General features: G+C 40.4%; 1 protein-coding gene across 6 annotated transcripts in view; it reads right to left on the minus strand.

The window, feature by feature from the left end:
* TBC1D5 (TBC1 domain family member 5) overlaps nt 1-14,399 on the minus strand; it is a 591,406-nt gene that overhangs the window by 277,714 nt on the left and 299,293 nt on the right. The gene's annotated exons all lie outside the window — the stretch shown is intronic.

The raw sequence follows: 14,399 nt of genomic DNA on the forward strand, positions 1-14,399 counted from the left end.
GCTCTACTGGGAAACAATTGGAAATTAATTGTCCCAAACCAGTTACTGAGTTTGAATAAAGGAAGCAGACCTACATTCTCTGCATCTTGTACCAAACTAAACATCAAGAATCATTTGTCAACAGTTGAGGCTACTTAGTGGAGCTTTATGAAATTTCCCTCAGATTCCATAGTGCCACAATAAACTGATAATGTAAAATTTATTATCAAAGCTGCAAGCCTGGCACTCTTCAGAAAGACGAACTCAAGAGGAAGCCGCAAAACCTCTCGATCGTCCTCCGTGTCACGCGCGTGGTTGTCCCTGGCCAGGCCCGACTCGTGTTCGGAAAGAAAAGCCATACACGAGGAGACCTCAGATTCTGCATCCCAACCAGCAGCACGCCTAGTGCGCTGACCCCTGACTGCGGAGCAAGCTGCGTCTTCCACACCCAGCCTTCCAGGAGAGTGGCCGAGGCAATGGCAGTCCCTCATGCCCTCAGCAGAGAACCTCAGCCCTTCCCCACAGCCCTGCACTGGGAGAAATAAATTCCTACCACCATTCCATGGAAATGTCTTATTTCCATCATCCTAGTCAAAGAAGAAAATAAATTTCATTTAGAGTTTTACTTCCTTCTGTATCATTAGCGAAACAGAAAATTTTTCATGATTTGGGGCCATTTTATTTATTCTTTTTTAAAATGTCCTTTCTTGCCCTTTGCCCATTTAAGCAGTATAGGCTACTGGCCAAGAGGACAGGCAGCAGAGCCACGCTTCTGCAACAGAAAGAAAGTCATCCATTCAGAAACTACATAACTTACTAGGTGTGTAAGCACGCTGAAATTCACTTAACCTGTGACTCTGCTGCCTCATCTATAAAATGGAGTAATAATAATAGCATCTACCTCAAACAATTACTATGAGAATTAAAATACATGAAAAATCCTTAAAAGGGCACCCAGCATATCATAACATCTAAAAATCTAATATTGTTGCCAATAATAACACTGCTTTTACTTGGGCTTATTGGTCCAAGAGAGAAGTTTTCATACATTAAAGACATTGCTGTCTGCATGTATGTGTATTTTTAATGTAATTATTTTGATTTTCAAACCACTGAAACTTTTCATATATAATTTAAACCTAACATTTATTTCCTCTTGATTCTCTTTACATTGTTTTCATGCTTCAGTTCAGTTCAGTTCAGTCACTCAGTCACGTCCGACCCTTTGCAACCGCATGAACTGCAGCACGCCAGGCCTCCCTGTCCATCACCACCTCCCAGAGTTCACCCAAACCCATGTCCATCAAGTCAGTGATGCCATCCAGCCATCTCATCCTCTGTCATCCCCTTCTCCTCCTGCCCCCAGTCCCTCCCAGCATCAGAGTCTTTTCCAATGAGTCAACTCTTCGCATGAGGTGGCCAAAGTTAATTCTTAGCCACTTCAAGTTCACGGAAATCAGTTCTTGGGGTTTTTTGAAAATTACTTTAGTTCATTTGTATTATCTATGATATTTTAAATATACTCTCCATTTCCCATTAGTTTCACATATATCACCCACATCTCAGTGTTCAAATTTTGCTTTTAGTTTTAGTCAAAAATGAGAAAAAAAATGAACAAAGAACAATATAGGCGTACATCTCAGAAAATGTGCTTCTGTTTAAATAGCTTGTAGTCTATGAAGAGAAAACACAGATTTCAAACGGAAAAATTTGTCTGAGACCATGCAGCTCCATGGCCTGACAGCAACAGTGCTTTTCAGATCAGAGAGGGAACCTGTGAGGCAATGGCTCCCCCAGACTCTCCCAAAGCAGCCCCTGCGCACAGGCACCAGCACACCGTGAAAGCAGACACAGCTGGCTAGACCCACTGCCATCTCGTCAGGTTCGGTAGCCTTCTAAGGTCAGGCTACACAGCACTTATGTAATGAAGGATAATTATTTGTTAGCTCAATAAGACCTGTGCCTTGATTACAGTGCTGGTAAAGAAAAAAGGAGACTGAGGCATGTGAAATGGAAACATTCTCTCTGAAATTCACAATTATTTAAATTTATTCAGAGGTACTTGTAGTTCTAATTAAGACACAAATCTCAAACTGATGGAGAGCTCTGACAACAGAGGCACATAAAGACCACAAAATAATCTATTAATTGTCTTTCTCTTCTCTGGGACGGTGTTTCGTTAATAAACTGTGACACACAGTAAACAAAACAAACCAGTGCCTACTGTGTACTCAGCACTTAGAGGTTTTTTTTTTTTAAAGCATTCAGTTAAGGGAGCAAATGGATGTGAAAACCAATAATCATGTGATTAAGGCAAAGCACTCTGGTAGTTCAGAGGAGGGAGAAATAATTTTATATCGAAAAAACTCAGTGTAAAACACGGTAAGTAGCATCCCCACAGGCACTGAAATGCCACCCAAAAACTGAGCTGCCAGAGGTTGAATAGTGTATAAAGGACAAAATGTGGGAAAGCTGAGCCCGTTGAGGGGATCTGGACCAAAAGAAAAGCTCTCTCCAATCACAAATACAAACGGTGGCCAACAATCCTGAACCTGGGAAAAGAATATGAAGTACTGAGGAGCTGGCGGTGGAACGTTTCCGTTTAATTAACGAGAGTAAAGAAGAGATAGTTGTTAACTTTGTCTTACATAAACCTGTACAGTCTGTCGTAGCAAAAATCAAGCAATGATGCTCTCAAAATGCAAAAAAAAAAATCCATTCATGTTATGATGTGTTATATTTTGGGTAAATCACTTTTAACCTTTCCAACGATCCTCCTGAGTATTTTTAACCCCTCTTTATGAATGACAAAACTGAGTCTCAGAAAAAGTAAATTGTCATGAGAGAGAAAGAGTGAGAATACGGGACAGACCGTCCTGAATGACGGGGCTGACAACAGCAAGGGAAGCATGGCTCTCCACACATCAGAAGACAAAAACGGCCCCCAAGAGGGCAGGACAGGAATGTGTCTTGTATTTCCTTCCTTACAGTTTTAGGTCTTGAACATGAAGTCCAAAAGTATAGAGATATGTTTTCACGAGTTGGACTGAGAAGGTAAGTCAACAGATGCTGAGTGGTTAAGAACACAGGGGATGTTCAGGTGCCCATTGGCTCAGATGGAACAGATTATAGAGACCAGGCCCTCGAAACCTCGCATAAACATGCCCTGGCGCCACCTAGCGGCCTTGCCTCTGCAGTGCAGGCACCGGGTCCCTGAAACCACGTTCAGTGGCTCACTCTCAAGAGTCTTCTCCAGCACCACAGTTCTAAAGCATCAATTCGCCAGTGCTCAGCCTTCCTTATGGTCCAGCTCTCACATCCATATGTGATTACTGGAGAAACCGCAGCTTTGACTAGACGGACCTGTGTCAGCAAAGTAACGTCTCTGCTTTTTAATATGCTGTCTAGGTTTGTTATAGCTTTCCTTCGAAGGAGCAAGCGTCTTTTAATTTCATTGCTGCAGTCAACGTCTGCAGTGATTTTGGAGCCCAAGAAAATAAATCTCATATACTTCCCAAGATACGCACATAAATTGAGTATGAAACTGGTTAGCACCTTCTACATTTAACTGTTTAAATATTTTTGTAACCTGAAGCTTGCATAAATGACATGACAATTTTGAAATGAAAAAATTTCTGAATTGCTTTTCCAAATGAGGATACACAGAAAAAAAACTCTACTGTATACTTTACATAATGGTTTTACCCCATTTTTTGGCCTTCATTAGACAAGGAATAATGTCTCTATGGAGCTAACACAAGAAACCCCAGCACCTACAGTAACTGAGGAGAGGTCACAGGCTGCCCACAGCCTAGTACTGAGGGCCTCCAGTCACTTGGTTAAGAGGCACAACTTGGGCTCTTGCAGATAATGAAGCTGCTGAGTGGAACAGAGAAGGGCTGCCACCACAGGAAAGGCTGAGACATCGCTGCAGAGAAGGGGCAGTTGGGATCAGGGGAGGGTGGCACAGGAGCTCTCAGCGGTGGGCAGTCAGCCAAGGCCATCTCGTCTCTGAGGTCTGACCAGAGTAAGAGCAGGACTAAAGGCCAGGCCAAGGAAAGGTGATCTTTAAACTGGATAAGATCAGAATTAGATGGGAAGAATATCTAAAGGTGTGGAACCACAGGAAGAAAACTGCACCTGATGTGAAATGGTTTAAATAACTCAGAGATGCAGATGACACTACCCTTATGGCAGAAAGTGAAGAGGAACTAAAAAGCTTCTTGATGAAAGTGAAAGTGGAGAGTGAAAAAGTTGGCTTAAAGCTCAACATTCAGAAAATGAAGATCATGGCATCCAGTCCCATCACTTCATGGGAAATAGATGGGGAAACAGTGTCAGACTTTATTTTTTGGGGCTCCAAAATCACTGCAGATGGTGACCACAGCCATGAAATTAAAAGATGCTTACTCCTTGGAAGGAAAGTTATGACCAACCTAGATAGCATATTCAAAAGCAGAGACATTACTTTGCCAACAAAGGTTCGCCTAGTCAAGGCTATGGTTTTTCCTGTGGTCATGTATGGATGTGAGAGTTGGATTGTGAAGAAGGCTGAGCGCCGAAGAATTGATGCTTTTGAACTGTGGTGTTGGAGAAGACTCTTGAGGGTCCCTTGGACTGCAATGAGATCCAACCAGTCCATTCTGAAGATCAGCCCTGGGATTTCTTTGGAAGGAATGATGCTAAAGCTGAAACTCCAGTACTTTGGCCACCTCATGCGAAGAGTTGACTCATTGGAAAAGGCTCTGAAGCTGGGAGGGATTGGGGGCAGAAGAAGGGGACGACAGAGGATGAGATGGCTGGATGGCATCACTGACTCGATGGACGTGAGTCTGAGTGAACTCCGGGAGTTGGTGATGGACAGTGGGGCCTGGCGTGCTGCGATTCATGGGGTCGCAAAGAGTCGGACATGACTGAGCGACTGAACTGAACTGAACTGAAAGTGCATGCCAAAATGTGGAAAGACTGCCATATTAATTATGACCATATTTGCTTTATCAAATGCAAAGGGAAAAAGGACACAAATTTTTAATCTGCATAGAAATATGTTAGGGAAAGATTTCTCTTAATTAAAGGACTGTACCATGATTCCAACACCCACATTAAAAAGTATGTGTCTTTATAACATTTTAAAGGTATAGTTTTTAAAATAGTATTGAAATAGAACAAGGAACATGTAACTTAAAAATCAAAGGAAATGGAAGAAGCATAAATTAGGAATGCCAGCATCAGACTCTAAGTGTGGCCCCAGATCTGGGTAAGCTACGTGAGGACTGCAGGTGTCGGGATCAACCAGATAAACACTGATGTGATCTGTAATTACCTCATTTTTAGCTTAAATCACAGGTAATGAGGGAACTCAGAGACTCTAAAAGGCAATTAGAAATTGTACTGGCTTTTTTGCTTCCTATATCAGGAATTTTTAAAAACTTACTTTTATTTAAAGCTTTTTTTCCCCTTCATAATGAAACATCAGGGCATATTACTTATACATATATAAATACACATAAAAACAACTCACAATTACTCACAAGCCTAAAATGGATTTCCTCATATTTCTAGGCGGAAAATGTTCTCATGCGATGCGACTCCATTGAAACAAAGGCAGCAGGCAGTTTGGGGTGAGGCAGTTCGTTAAAATAAACTTACAATCAAGCTTTGATTCGGTTATGGATTTAACTGTGACTCAAGAAAGTTTGAGCCTCCAACTAATATCCACGTGGTAGATAATGAAGAACTGAGTTAGCGACAGTTTTGGACTGTCAGATATAATACTCTACTAAGCAGGTGAAATACAGCTAGTGCAACTGAGCAATGATATACCTTATTTTAGTTAATTTAAACCTAAATTCAAGCAGCCCCACACAACTAGTGGTTCCTGTATCGGACAGTGAAACACGAAGTCCTTCAGGACGATAACCACACACACGTTTCGTTTTGTAAAGTAACAACTACAAAGGCTCAAGGGATGTAAAGATAAATACGCACATGACGCACACTCAGACAGTGCCGCCGGGGAGAGAAGCCAGAAGTGCCCTAACAGTCAGACAAGACAGATGGTTTCAAAAACCAAGATGATTCTGTAAGACGTAACACAGAGGAGAAGGCACTCCAGTAAAACCAGTTACGCGTGTGAAGTCTGCTTTGCTCCCTCGTGTCTCTCGCCCACTGCCCCTCGCTGCCTGAGCTTCCGCTCTGCCCCACCCTCCGCTCCTGCGTCCTCCCCCTCCCCTCACACAGACGCGGGATGTGCCCCCGACACACGGAAGACGTAGAATGACAGTAAAGTGTATGATGACACCTACAGTCCATCTACAAGTTACTAACAATTAGTCATACTGGAATGAATTAGACCCAAGATTTGAACTATGAGCATAATCTAACCATACTCAGCAAGAGACTGGCTCCAAGATCCAGGAAATGACCATTTAAAATGAAAATCAGCGGGCCATGTGATCAAATAAACTTTAGTTTAAGGTCACTGTGTGCTTTCTAACTTGTTAGACTAACATACCTAGGGAAACAATTTTACATGGACCCCTGGAAAAGGAAATAACCCTATCAAGGGTGAAAAAAACTAGAAAACATCACTTACTTATAGATTAAAAAAAAAAAAGAAACAAAACTCATGATTGCGTACCTAATTTACCCAGCATGATGAAAGGCCAAGATATGCCATATAAGTTATTTTTTTTCTCAACTCAAAAATGTTGAGAGTATCAAAACATTTCAAAAACTTATAGAAATTTTTGTCCAGATGCTATATACATTTGGATAATGGATGGCCATTTGCTTCTACATTAACTAACTCAACACTTCTTGGCTTTTGGAGTTTCCCATTCCATTTTTAGTGGCATTTCTCTCATAGCCACGATTGTCAGGGGATCAGCTACTGATTTGTAAAATGATATGTTAGCTTTTAGAAATCCTAAATTTGCACCCCTCTGTCACTTGCTCAGTTTGTCTTTTTTAAAACAAAGACAACAAACTAGACTTTGAACTGTCATACACTCTAGCCTATTTCAACAACATAAACTGTACTAGCCTTTTTTTATTAAAAAAAATGAGAAATTAGGTAAATGGAAGCATATTAAAGAAGGACTTCCCTGTGACTAACTCTACCTAAATGAACAAACTCATTTCTATTTCATCATTTTCTCCCCGTTCCTAAGTTTCTGATTACATCCTCCTTGGGTGAAGCTACTAGAAATCTGATATCTAAATAAATGACATGTTGCTGCACTTCCAAAGAAGAGGGATGATCGCTGCTCTTATCACTGGACATTGGGAAGACACTGAAGTGAAGGAATCAGGCTGTGGAGACCCGGTTCCAGTCTGCACGCCGCTTCCCATGCAACACCAGTGGGAGCAGTACTTCTATCACCGATTTTTGAAAACAGCTGCTCCCCATCAGTGGAAGATGAGTAGTTTTCTCATGACCTTCTTGCTCAAATTCGATTATGCTTCAGAAAAAGTCCTGTGTTGATGTGCAGAAGTATTCGCCACTGCTGAAATTTTATGTTATTTGAAAGTTCATATACTTCAAAAGAACCCAAATTTAGTTTTGACTTCACAAAAGACCTTTTGTTACTTTGCTAGTTGCTATTCTGTTAATCTGTACACTCACTAACTCAGGCATTTCCAAATGAATGCCACAAAAAAATTAATTATATGACCACATAATGAACAAATGGAATATTTTCATAAAGTTGCTGTGAAATGTTACTGTAAGACTGAAACTCAGCACCAGAAGAAAATTTTCATTTGTTTTCTACAGAACTTTTAAAAATATTACAATTAAGAATGGTACCTAGCGATACAGGCGGAGAAGGCGATGGCACCCCACTCCAGTACTCTTGCCTGGAAAATCGCATGGACAGAGGATCCTGGTGGGCTGCAGTCCATGGAGTTGCGAAGAGTCGGACATGACTGAAGCGACTTAGCAGCAGCAGCAGCAATACAGAGGCAGGTAAATGGGCTGCTTCCCTAGGTAGAAGGCTCCACCAGCAGCTCAGGGTGAAACACGGATTGGGAGCAGAGCTCAAAATGCCACACAGACCCCCTCTGGCTTTACTTATCCAGCTCCATCCACCCTCTCCCAAATCTCTCAGTAAAAAGAAAAGTGGCCCCTGCTCAATTTACAAACAGAATACAAAGGAGAGACGCAGGCTCTGGGGTGGCCCTGAGGTGAGGTGAGGGCGGGAGAGCATGAAAAGTGAAGGAGTTACTTTGGAGACTATAAACTGATTCCTGTAGGAGAACAAAATCCAAACCGCCGGAGCACTGGGTCTGGCTCCGTGACAGTGGGCCTCTGCCACCCAAGGGAGCCTCAGACCTGGAAGCAGGCTGGGAGCTGGAGCAAGAGCTAACTACCCTGTCGCGTTTCTATGGGTTCAGAGACTTGGGCACGTCACCTGAATTACTTTTCTAACATTAAACAAGGAAGTGGAAACACAGTCTCTGAAACCCCTTGAGAATATGTCAAGCAGACTAAACTACTTCTACATCTATCTCAGAAGAGGGCCTCTACGACCCCGGAATGAGAACGAGGCCTGTGTGTTTGGATGGAACTAGGACATCTTTTACATTTCAAATGGCCAGTTTCTGTTCCACAGCAGGTTTACTGACTTCTCCTTTATTTCTAGGCACATGATATTCATTCTCAATTATATCACTATCAACTGTTTCATACAATTTGTGCAAGAGTCACATTTTCAACTCCCAGGTAAAACTTTTGATCACTGATTTAGATATATCAAACATCTAGGATACACTGAAACCTAAAACTTCAGTGTTGTCAAGATAGCAGTTCCTGCAAAGCAAAAATGTCACTGCATTGAAACAGTTCTATGTAAATGCACACGCAGGAGACTGTCACTGACAAATATAAGGCCAATCGAATCTACCCATTCTGAGTAGCCCAAACCCCTAAGAATGCATTGCTAGAACAGAAAATAAAGACTCTTGGTTCATATTGTTCACCACATGGAAAACTCCTGTTCCTCTACTATGTCTAGCAAACACACCTTCCTCCTAACCACCACCGACCCTCACTGGCAACTAGCCACCTGGCATTCCCCTAGTTCTTGGTGAAACGCCTGCCCTTGTTGCAGCAGCCTTCATCTATGCTAGCTGAGGGCAAGACGGCAGGCTCTGTGTCCCTCTCTGGGTCTAGCTCACTGGCTGGCCTATAATGGGTGGAGAATAACGGAACTGCAGAATGACTGAAGATATTTAGCTCTCACACTGTAACAGCAAACCTTCATACACACACACACACACACACACACACACACACACAAATGTCAGGAAAGCACTTGTGAACACTCTGGAGTAATAATAAAAAATAGGATTATTAATCACTGCCAATTTCCCTCAAAAGGCAAGGTAATCTGATACAGAAAAGAGAGAAATGTTAAATATTAATTTTTATTGAAATATTCTATGTAAATTTCATCCTTAAATTATCTTTGAGACTTAGACATGGTCCATCAAATCAAACATCAGAAATTAAGCAGTATAATGAACTAATCATATAATGTATCAATAAGGATATAAGCAAGCTATTTGTAGAGTGTTTAAAAATATGTATAACTTTTCACTTTTAAACCCTAATTCTATGCATTATATTCTCAAGTTAAGAGTTCAATAACACAGTTCAACATTATTGATCAAATATTTAACTGAATCTCCCTGTCCCCAAAAAGCGCAGAGTGCTAATAATACACATTACAGATGGTGGCAGTGGGGCTGACGGGGCATTTCCACCAGGAACCCAGGAGGAAACTTAAGTGCTTCCAGGGGACAGGGCTCACAGTGAGGCTGACTCAGAGCAGCTTACTCCCATATTTCAAATGTATGCCTGTCTTTTCAAAGATAAACATTTACACAGCCTTGGATGATTGGAGCCTGCAGCTAACTTTGTAAATAAATATGAAAAAAAAAAAGAATTCCCCAATACAGACAATAAAAAGGGCTTGAAGGGGCTTCTGAAGGAGAGGAACTCAAACTGTTAACATGTATGATCAAGTCAGTTTGGGTTATGTTAATCTGAGGCTACAAATGCAAATAAACCAGTTAGTAATTTAAGTGAAAGGTTACCTATTTTCAGAGCCTCAAGTGATCAGTGATTAGTTCAGACAGATAATATGTGAGAGAGAAACAGCGCTACTGACCAGTTCCATGGCCATAAAAAATAATAAAGCTGCTTGAAGAGGATATACTTCATCATTAAAATGTGATTTTTTTTCTTCTTCTCGCAAATGTGGTTCTATTATGGAGATAAGAATTAAAGGTAATATTCTGATTTTGGTTTTCAAAAAATAAAATGATTAATTTTGTACTCTCTGAAATTATCATTTAACTGTGCTACTTGAACACATATGAGAAGAAGAATTAAGAACATTTGATAATGTTAGGCTAAATAGAAGTATCGGTTTTCTAAATATTCTTCCTCTATAATCTATAGATAACTGTAGCTATCTATAGATCCGACCTTTTACACATAACTATAGATATTATCCTTAAATACTCATTTATTGCCACTATAGAACTATATGGGGCTTTCCTTGTGGCTCAGGTGGTGAAGAATCCGCCTGCAATGCAGGAGACCTGGGTTCGATACCTGGGTTCGATCCCTGGGTTGGGAAGATCCCCTGGAGAAGGAAAAGGCTCCCCACTCCTGTACTCTGGCCTGGAGAATTCCACGGACTGTATAGTCCATGGGGTCGCAAAAAATCGGACATGACCGAGTGACCTTCACTTTATAGAACTATATAGAATTTTAGATATATTTTATATATATATTTTTACTATATAGAACTATATAGAATTTTAAAAATACTTTTCTGAAATGAAGGCCAACTTTGTTAGGTGAAAAACTTGATTAAAACTTTAAGGAATTTTGGAAAAGAGAGACAAAAGAAAGAAACTGGCACGGTCACTCACTACGCGTCAGGCGCTGGGTCCAGCCGCACAGGCTCTATGACAGAGGAGGTGCTAACACTCAGCTTCACAGATGAAGTGACCAGGAAGCAGGCAGCTTGACGGCCTTGCTTAAGACCACTCAGTAGAGGTGCTGGAGCCGAGAGGCAAACTTTATAGTCTGTCTTATTTCTACCTGTGTGCTTTTTCCAACTTGTTTCCCTAAATTATGCATTTATTCTTAAGAACTTAAAGAGTCAGTGTCATACGATTACACAGATTCTCAACAAAAGACAAGCATAACGTCAAAGTGAGGAAAGAAGTGTTCTAAGAATCAGGAAAGAAACCCCCAGTCCAGACCCTGTTCTCTTATCTATTTATTAACCTACGTCCTGGAGAAATGGATGAAACGGCAAGGCCTTAGGACCTTAAGATGAGAGAGTGAAGGGGCCGGGAGTTCCGTCCCGTCTCCTCCTTAGGTACCTTTACGGAGGGCATGCAGCCCGCAAGTTCACACTTTGAATTCTGACGCCAATCTGATGGTGTTTGGGGGTGGGGTCTTGAAGCCACTGTCCTCAGGGCTGAGTGATGGGATTAGTGCCCTTCACAACAGAGGCTCTCAGAGAACTTTCTTGCCCCTACAGCCGTGAGAGAACACAGTGAAAAGATTTCATCTATGAACCTGAAGTGGGCTCCATCAAACACCACGCCTACCAGCATCTTAATCTTGGACTTTCCAGCCTCTAGACTGTGAGAAATAAACTTCTATTGTCTATAAGCTACCCAGTCTCTGGTATTTTGTCGTAACAGCCCAAACTAATACAGTATGACTTTCACAATCATGTTTCTGTAAAAACATATTACAATATGCTTCTGTAATTCCATATTCCTAAAAATAACGGATTAACAAATTTATATCATTCCAAGAGTATAAGCATAACCCAGACTTCTAATTTTAAATTCAAAGTACACTTTTGTCCTATTAGTTCTAACGTTTTGAGTCACTGCTTCACTTCCATTTCAACAGACATATGACCCTCTTACATACAAATGGGGGAGAGGTACTATATCAAAAATAAATGTAAATGACGTAAGGATACCTCCCACATCCTTTCAAATTATTAATCACATGTAAATAGGACACATAAATGTCTTTGCAATAAAACCTGAAGTCTAATTTTTACAATTTCCTCAATGACTGAAGAAAGTTTAAATTAATGTTTTCTTTACTTATTCAGAAAAAGACAACTTTTAAATTCAAAACGTTGAATCAACTATATTAAAAAAAAAAAAAAAAAAAAACTTTTAACCAACTTAAACCAATTTGAAAAAAAAACTATTAACCCACTTAAACTTTTAACTTTGGACTCTAGGAGCTATAGAAAATACCATTTGAGAAAGGGAGGCAACCTTGGAAGCTCTGGTCAATATCAAGAAATAATGTGCCCGTACGTCAGCACCAAGTGGCTTTTCATTTTCCTTCCTTAAAAAGAAAATAAAATATATAAAGAGCAAACTTTTCCCTTATTTAACAAAAGTCCTTTTGAGATATGAAACTTAATCTTTCGTTAGAGGGAAAAAACTATGGAAGCCAAAAAGTCTGAATGTTTCTTAAATTAAAAAAACAAATAATGTGTAGTCTGTAAAGTATTCAAAGACTATAAATTTTTCAAGGCTCAAGTCACCGCATCATGCCAGCTGTAGGATCTGTTAATCCAAATGACATACGTAAGTATTTTGCAGCCCCTTTTTGCATCCAACTACCTGCTTTTTAATTAAACATCAGAGCTTCTGACTAAATTATTATAATTTTTATTGATTGCCTATAACTGAACAATCACTGGTGGTTATTATTTTGAACTGTGTCTCTTGGAGTCAACATTCTATTTAAGTATTATTTGAAAAGTATCCTATTGCCAAAATCCACAAGATAAAACATTTTTTCTAATGCTGCAGTTTGGGAAAATACACTCAGAAATAATACCATGTGAGATTAAATTGTAAAAATAATTAGGGTCAGCTAGATGACCTACCACTGAATACAAGGAATTAAAAAAAAACCAGAGTTAAATAGACAAATTTATTTTAAAATAATCTACAATAATTTATATTCCATCTTATGCCATTTATACTATGCCAAGATGTTGTCTGAAATCTAAGCAATATTTTGAGTTTCCCAGAGAATGCCAATAACTGGTCTGAGTTTTCTCTAAACTGACTCTTAAAGCAACAAATTTTCACGTGAATTTGTGGCCACATAAACACAACCTAAATCTTATAAAAAAGTGAGGCAAAATGATGTTACTTTTATACTGGTAATTATAATACTATACTTTAAATAGCATTACATTGACTCAAAAACCATATACCGTTTCAATGAACTTTTACAGAATATCATAATTTGATCAATAAAGATATTTAGAAACATAGGGTAAAAAAGGGAAAACTTAAAAATGTTCACCTTCAATTTATTTCATAGGTCACTGTTATACCATCTAATAAGATAATTAAAAACATGCAAGCAGCTGGTACTACAGCTAAACAGATTAATGTAATAGTCTGTAGTCATATGCGCTGGCAAGGGGCTCGCCTCTTTGGAGAGGAGAAGGTCAGCTGCCCTTGGGAAGAGGAAGGGGGTGCAGGAGAGGGCCCCCGCGACGTGGCCCCACGCTGCAGCCACTAAGGTGAATGCAAACCACTTCTCTGCTTTCACACCGAGCAAGGGTCTCTCAGTTTTAATGGTGAAATAAGAAACAGAGAAAGATTATTTAATGACAGAAGACGTTAACGCTGGTCTTTAAAAAGCACAGGATACACTGCATGAATCAGTAATATCATCTCAATTCTTCTAATCTTTCCATTTTATCACATCATCTACAGACTAGTTGGAATACAAACACATTTTAACAGAAACTTCCAAAACAAAGACTTAGTCTATTACCCGGGCATCATAAAATCACCCTACTGGTGCCTTAGGAGTTAAATGCAGCCGTATGCTATCTGAATCAATGAGGCAAAACCACTAGAGACACAAATCCAAAGTGAAACCTCAGAGCCTCTGAAAACAAACCTGTGAGCATTAGGCGCATGGGGCTGTTGTCAGGGCCCACTGATTGCAAATTTCACATCTGTCAAAATTCCAAAAACCTACCCCTGAACTTCAATATTCGTAATAAAACATCTTCCTTTTATCTCCACTATGTGTACAAGCTTATTACACAAAGCCAACCTGGACTACGCATCTGAGACAGACTATTGAGCCTTGGGCTTAGCTTGCTCTCAGTCTCTTTCTGGGCTTCCCAGGTGGCACTAGAGGTAAAGAGCCCATCTCCCAACACCGAGCAGGAAAGAGGCACGGTTCGATCCCTGGGCTGTGAAGGTTCCTTGTAGGAGAGCGTGGCAACCCACTCCAATGCTCTTGGCCTGGGAAATCCCATGGACAGAGGGCCTGGCAGGCTGCAGTCCGTGGGGCTGCAAAGAGTCGGACAGGATTAAAG

This window comes from Bos indicus x Bos taurus, chromosome 1, assembly GCF_003369695.1.
Source record: "Bos indicus x Bos taurus breed Angus x Brahman F1 hybrid chromosome 1, Bos_hybrid_MaternalHap_v2.0, whole genome shotgun sequence".
In the NCBI taxonomy this organism is placed as follows: Eukaryota; Metazoa; Chordata; class Mammalia; order Artiodactyla; family Bovidae; genus Bos; species Bos indicus x Bos taurus.